We start from the raw sequence: 6,758 nt of genomic DNA, 5'->3' as shown, positions 1-6,758 counted from the left end.
AATACAAGCTCGGCACCTTTTAAGAAAAGACACTTTTAGAGATCTTAAACTCAATTGGGCTATCTCAGCAGCAGCTCCATTTATTTGTTCCCGCAAAAGCTCTTCGGTTTGAATTGTTTTTGAATAAATTTTGTCCTTAAGACAGCCCCAGTAGAAAAAATCTAATGGATTCAGGTCTGGCGATCGAGCGGGCCACGTGATTGGCCCGTATCGTCCAATCCATCGGCGAGGATAAGTTTCGTCTAAATGAGCTCTTACTTCACGCCCGTAGTGAGCAGGGCACCCGCCGCAGGTTTAAGGGTACATTTTCCAAAAGAGTTGGAAGCCGTTCCTGAAGGAACTCTAAATAACTGTGAGAGTTGAGCGTTGGCGGCAGTTCCACAGGTCCCAATATCTGACATTAAAAATACCGCACCATAAATTTATTTTGTACCGGTACTGCGAACGATCTTCTCTCATTTCGTGAGGATTATCTATCTGCCAACTGTGAAGGTTATGTAAATTAAAATAACCATCACGTTTGCATGATGATTCATCGCTCCAAATTATTTTATTAAAAAAGTTGGGATCTGATGCATGCATTCGCAACATTTCACGGCAAAATCTAACCCTCGACAGGTAATCTCTTTCCTGTAGGGCCTGAACACGTTGAATGTGGTAGGGATGAAATCGATGGTCTTTTAAAGCTTTGTGAACTGTAGTTTTTGGTATTCCCGTCCGTCTTTCCATCATTCTGACTGAAGTCGATGGACCTAGTTCCACTTCCTCTAACACAGCTTCAACATCTACCGTTGCAGGACGTCCTGTTTCGCCGCCACGCCTTTCAAGTATGCGACCTTAAAAAAGGGAAAAATGATAGTTAACAAGCAAGCAAACAAGAAAGGTGTAAAAATCACTTACCTTCATATATTTCTCTATGGGTCCGGGCGAATACTTCACGACCCGGATGTCGACGATTGGGGTATCGCTCTGCATAGAGTTGAGTTGAGCAGCTCTGGCATTATAGCAAGCTTCACCGTAAATTAGGTGAATATCCGCATATTCATGCGACGTATACTGCGTGTTCTCTGTCATAGTATTAATAACACAATGTTCGAAGGGTCCAACACAAAATAATGTCAGGAGCAGGTAATAATGTACCTTTGTACTATTTAGCATGTCATTTGACGGTAACAAGAGCAAATTCAATCTAAATATATTAAATACATTCTAGCGTGTCTCAGTCCTTTACCCATAAAAGCGGCTATAACTTTTTTTCTATTCAAAACAGCAAGTGTGGCACCTTTCTGAAATCTTTATTTAATGAGCAATTTTTTTATGTAATGTAAAGTTATAGCTCAGTACATTTTTTTTTCACCCGAGATAGTCAAAGTTGGGGAAGAAAATATCAAAAAGTTAAAAATCCAGAAATAGTCCTAATTTTATGATGGTTCCTTAATATATTTTAACTACATTGCATTTGAGTATGGAGAGGCAACTATCTGGAAGTATTTTACATAAAAAATTTACTAAGAAAATTCGAAAAAATGTAAATATTTCAAAAACGGTGACACTTTTACCTGCAATTTTTTTGTTTATCAGTGAGCATTTTATAAACCCTAACATTGAATACGATTTGTTAATAACACGTCCGCAAGCGATAATAATGTTAGTTTACTATCAAAGATGGTCCCTAAATCTTTAACATCATATTTACGGAGCAAAGTAGTCTCACCTAGGAAATAATTAAACATTTTGAAGAACAAGAATAGGGAGGACCTACCTGAGTCTTTTACGGGAAGCCCGCATTTATAATAGTTTTAAATTTTATGGAGCCGATTCTTACTACGAACTTTCTATTAGGGGAGAAGTTTTTAAATAATCTTTAGTTTGGAGCCGGTATACCAAATTTCCCAAGTTTGTATAACATTATATTCAGATTAGTGACATTCCTTTGCCAAATATAAATCTGGGTCGTTCCGGTTACGTAGACGCGACTGCCGTGGGAACGTGAGAAGGCCCCTCTACCCGGTTGGTTGATGTCAGCCGGAATACCAGGAATGCTGCCATAAACGCTGTCCCAGCAATGCGATGGATGGAGCAAGGTAGACCAAACATGGAACGTTGCGAGGTCTACTACAGCTGCCTTGTATGTGAAGGAGCGCAAATTCGGTTTTAATTATGTGGTGGAACAGGGACGTCATCGCCAAGTAGTGTAGTTTACCCCAATAGATGTGCATATCGCCGCTTCAAAGTAAAATTCTGCAGTACCCATTTATTTGCGGCCACGGCCCGACGTAGGAGGGCGTGGAGTCTAAAGAAATGACTTTTGATTGAAACCTTGAACTTATTTTCTTTCGCTTTCTTGAAACTTCAAGAATTCTACTGTATGCAGTTTACTACAAGCTTTAGACAAGTTTATTGAACACGCGTCGTTGATTCGATTTTAAAGTGGCTTTAATAAAGAGGCTCTTATTTCATGAACTTGACTCTTCAAGAAATACATAGATAGACCATATATACATACATAACTAATGAACCATAATAAAATATAAAAATAAATGGCGATTTTGATTTATTTCAAGTGCTGATAGCGCATTTTTGATAAATCAACATTAAAATTATTCCAACTGATATGTACTGTGCGCAAATTTGACTTACGTAAATTAATTTTACTGTCCAATGAAAAATTGATTACGGTGTGGTTTTATTTTAAATTTTAAATGCAAATAAATACAAATTTGCATGTGTTTTGTGTGTGTAATACATATTTACAAATTCGCACTTAAAAACACACGTAAGCTCATTCAAGTGTCATAATGCTCTTGTTTCTTTGCACTTGCATATATTTTGCATTGTTGTCTATTGATACATATGTATATGAAAGCGGAAAAAACATTTCTTAAACAAATGGTTTCGGTTATTAACCCACTTTAATAACGACTATTTATTTGAAAAAAAACAAATCCCATATGTTGTCAATATTTGTTTGGCACTCAGCCTCTTTTCCTTCACACTGCAGGCATATTCCAAATGCGTTCGTTTGCCTGTGTGTGTGCCTTTTAATGCAGCTCACTTGTTTTGTTTGACATTCAGCTTTCAGTCTATGCTAACGACAAACAACGTCGCCTCACCGCAGTGGCTTTATCGTTAACGTCATCAGGCATTAATATATAGTACATACACCTATGGCCAAAATAAAAGAAACGCGACATTTTGACAAGTTTTTCCTTTATTGATTTGACTCTTGTTGATTGCTGATAATTGTTTTCTGACGGTGTTACGTATTTCCTTCCATATAAAAAAAATTTCGAACAATTTCAGCAAAAAAAAATTGTGAAAACTCAATGGTAAGTCCTGACTACTTCGAACTTGCAGTTTATTATACACACAAAAAAAGGCCAACTTTTCAGAAAACGAAACTACTATTCATTTTACACGTTTTCGATAGTGTAAACACGGCCAAATACGGTCAACATCTTAAAAGGTTATTCAAATATTACTTTTAAGAAAAAAATTAAAGGTTATGCCAGAAGTACATATGTAAAAATTTACAAAAAAAAAAGGAGTTGTAGATCTTAAAAGTACTTACTTTTCTCTTGATTCTCTATATTTTTGTAAATTTTTTAGATAAGTATTTTTAATTTATTATTTATAATTTATTTTTGTAAATATTTTAAATAATCATTTACCTAAATATGGTTCGAAAATAGCTAAAAATAGCAAAATCACACACAAACAACGACTTTGACCACCTGCTAAGCAGTTGTCGTTCGTTAAAAAAAAACACCGTTATTTGATTTAAACAAATACCAAGGACAAACAGTTTATTTTTTATGTATGAAAACCGACTTTTGGCCACATAAGCCGCTCAAATTACCCTTAGTGCGCCGTCAGTAAAAAATCAACGCTGTTTTTTTTAGCAACATCAAACTTGCATTAAAATTTAAAGGGCTATAAAACTGCACACCAATTTGTTTTTTTTTTTTCGAAATACTAAATACTGTGATGAAACTTTGAACAATTTTTCCAATTTTTGTACGAAGTTTAATGTTTAGATGAAAATGTTTTTTTTTTGTTAGTTATGGAGCTTTACTTAAATGAAAAATAATAGACTTTTAATAAGACAAAGAAAAATATCCAAAACTTGTTAAAATGTCGCGTTCCTATTTGTTTGCCCGCCACTGCATGTACATACACACACATAGAGGCGACCAACTGGCTACGCGTTTCCTTCGCTTTGCTGCGCCTACACCCGCAGCTCTTATCCGTTTCTGACAATAATCAGCTGACTTGTTGCCTCGCACTGACCAATTGACATTGATTGCTTTCAACGTTTCACGTTTTCAGTGCATATTTTCTAATTTTCTGCTGTCAATTTCAATGGTGTTGCTTTGAGGAATCAACATTTGATGTGATGGAGACGTGCATAGTACAATGCGCATAAGCTGATTTCGAAGAATATGTTTTTGTTATTGTTAATGAGGATGCTTGTTTGTGTTTTGAAGTATTAAGAGGCTTTGAAACAAATTATACATAGAAAAATTACTGCTTGAATGATAAGCTTAATATCTATGTTAGTAAGCCTTTTACATGCAACAAAGTTCGTTTTCGATAAAGAAAAGTGTTTAGGACCTATTACTGAACACATCGTAGTGTTGGACTTTTTGTGAAGTCGGCGAAAATGGTATTGTTTATTATTCAAAACATATGATACGTTCGATTTATGAAGTGGTAATTGTCAGATATTCCAAAAAATGTTATTTCGCTGGGAAAACTTTCAAATATAATTGCGTATGAGTCATAAAATTCATATCCGCACATAATTGCTTAGTATGTACATCAGGGTGGGCCAAAAATGCATGTGAAAAAGTAAAGTCGGAATTTTTATGCTCTCAGTGGTTAAATAAACAATTGGGTATTACTATGGAAAGTCTCCTGAGTTTTACGTTCGAAAAATATTGATTTTCAAAAATTCTCTACCATTTCTACGAAAAGTTGTTTTCTTCCCATATAAAATATATGGAGAACTTTGAGCGCTTTGAGCGACCTCTAAATATTCTTTGATTTCAAAATGGAAAATAGGGGCACACTTTTTTCGTATAGAACAATCCTAGGGGGGAGAGCATTAAAATTCCAACTTTACTCTTTTTGTGCCACCCTAATGTATATAGAACAGGCTAATTGGAAAGTTTGTTTCTGCTTCTTAATTATCTCGCATTTCTATTTAACCGTTTCACGTCCGAATCCACCAAAGCAGTCAGTGTGAGACGTTGGTAAAGAAAGAACAACACAAAAGCGTGCTTCATCGCTCACATAATTAGAGACCCAGATTGAATGATCAAGTGAAAATACCATAGCCGGCGTCATGTCGAAAAACTCGTCAGAACTCGGAACAAGTTCATTAACAAAACATAATAACTACTAGTAACTAACTGCCAGTCAGAATGAACCGAATGCCTAAGCACCACCAGCAGGCGGAGGTGGTGTTGTGTGCAGTGTATTTAATGCTGCTCGAAAGTTGGACTATTGGACTATTGCAACAATAAAATTAGTGCACACTCATATGTACTTATGTACATATATATATATACACATGCTTTTATATGTAACTAGACTACTTATGATTACTAGTCTGTGGCCGCTGGCCGCTCATAAAACGCATCGACTAGACCAGAGGTTCCCAAACCTTTTTTTTCTCGTAGACCCCTTTCAAAACTTTACTGGTTTCGGTGGACCCCCTGCTGCTACATTTCTAACATATTCCCAAAGCTCGTCAAAAAATGTGAAGATTAGACTTGACGATGTCAATTTGCATAGCGGTTGAATTTAAAAACTAAATTCGGAGTGGCAAAAACAAGATAAAATATTTTCTTGTGTTCTATTATTAAAATAATGTGATTGCACGCTTGCAAGTTTTAAAAAACAGAGCTCGTAAAACCATCAGGGTACTTTCTCGCTACGAGTTATATCTTTAAGAGCACTCCGAGCGCTAGCATTATTTACATTCTCTTCACCTTGAAATTCCTCATATGTTCGGATCACTCATGAATTTGAAGCACAAGAAGCACAAAAGTGGATTCGTCATTTAGGTTTATAACAGTCAGGTGTTTGTGCGAGCCTGAAGAGACCAATCAACAGTTCTAGAAGTTGTCTGCAGTTCGATCTGCTCAATGAAAGCAAAAAACTAGATAGAACTTCTGAGATTGAGGGCAACATGGAGTTTGCCCACCCGCATTCCCTCGATGCCCCTACTCATTGCTGAGCTAAGCATTCACCCAGTTTCTGATGGTGGCTTCGATGGCCGTACTTGGGAGTGCTATAGCTGGTTGCGTATCGAGGAATGCCTGGTCTAAGCCAACCGTAGCCAATTATTTTGCAGGTAGTCTTTAAGGATTCTCCAAATATGAAGACACAGCAGTATACACAACTCTAAAAAATTATTGTTAAATAATGAGGCTATCAAGCAACCATTTTGGTTCTTTACTATCGAAATCAGATAAACTTTCGTGGACCCCCACTTACAACTTTTGGACCCCATATTTTTTTTTCACGCCAACGTAGACCCCCATATTTTTTTCACGCCAACGTAGACCCCCATATTTTTTTAACGCCAACGTAGGCCCCCATATTTTTTTCACGCCAACGTAGACCCCGGCGATCCTCCCGTGGACCCCTGGGGGGCCGCTTTGGGAATCACTGGACTGGACGAACGTCGAACCAGCGTTTTGTATTGGCGAAGCTGAGGTGTGGTGTACAAGTGAAATTGTAGCAAAGTG

General features: G+C 36.8%; 1 protein-coding gene across 6 annotated transcripts in view; it reads left to right on the top strand.

Moving 5' to 3' along the window:
* The window catches only part of Eaf (ELL-associated factor), a 55,206-nt gene that overhangs the window by 3,421 nt on the left and 45,027 nt on the right, over positions 1 to 6,758 (top strand). The window lies entirely within an intron of this gene.

The sequence above is a fragment of the Rhagoletis zephyria genome, unplaced genomic scaffold (genome assembly GCF_001687245.7).
Source record: "Rhagoletis zephyria isolate East Lansing unplaced genomic scaffold, Rhagoletis_zephyria_1.1 Rzeph_scaffold_01978, whole genome shotgun sequence".
Taxonomy (NCBI): Eukaryota; Metazoa; Arthropoda; class Insecta; order Diptera; family Tephritidae; genus Rhagoletis; species Rhagoletis zephyria.
The sequence above is the reverse complement of the archived record's forward strand: the minus strand, read 5'-3'. Positions and strand labels throughout refer to the sequence as shown.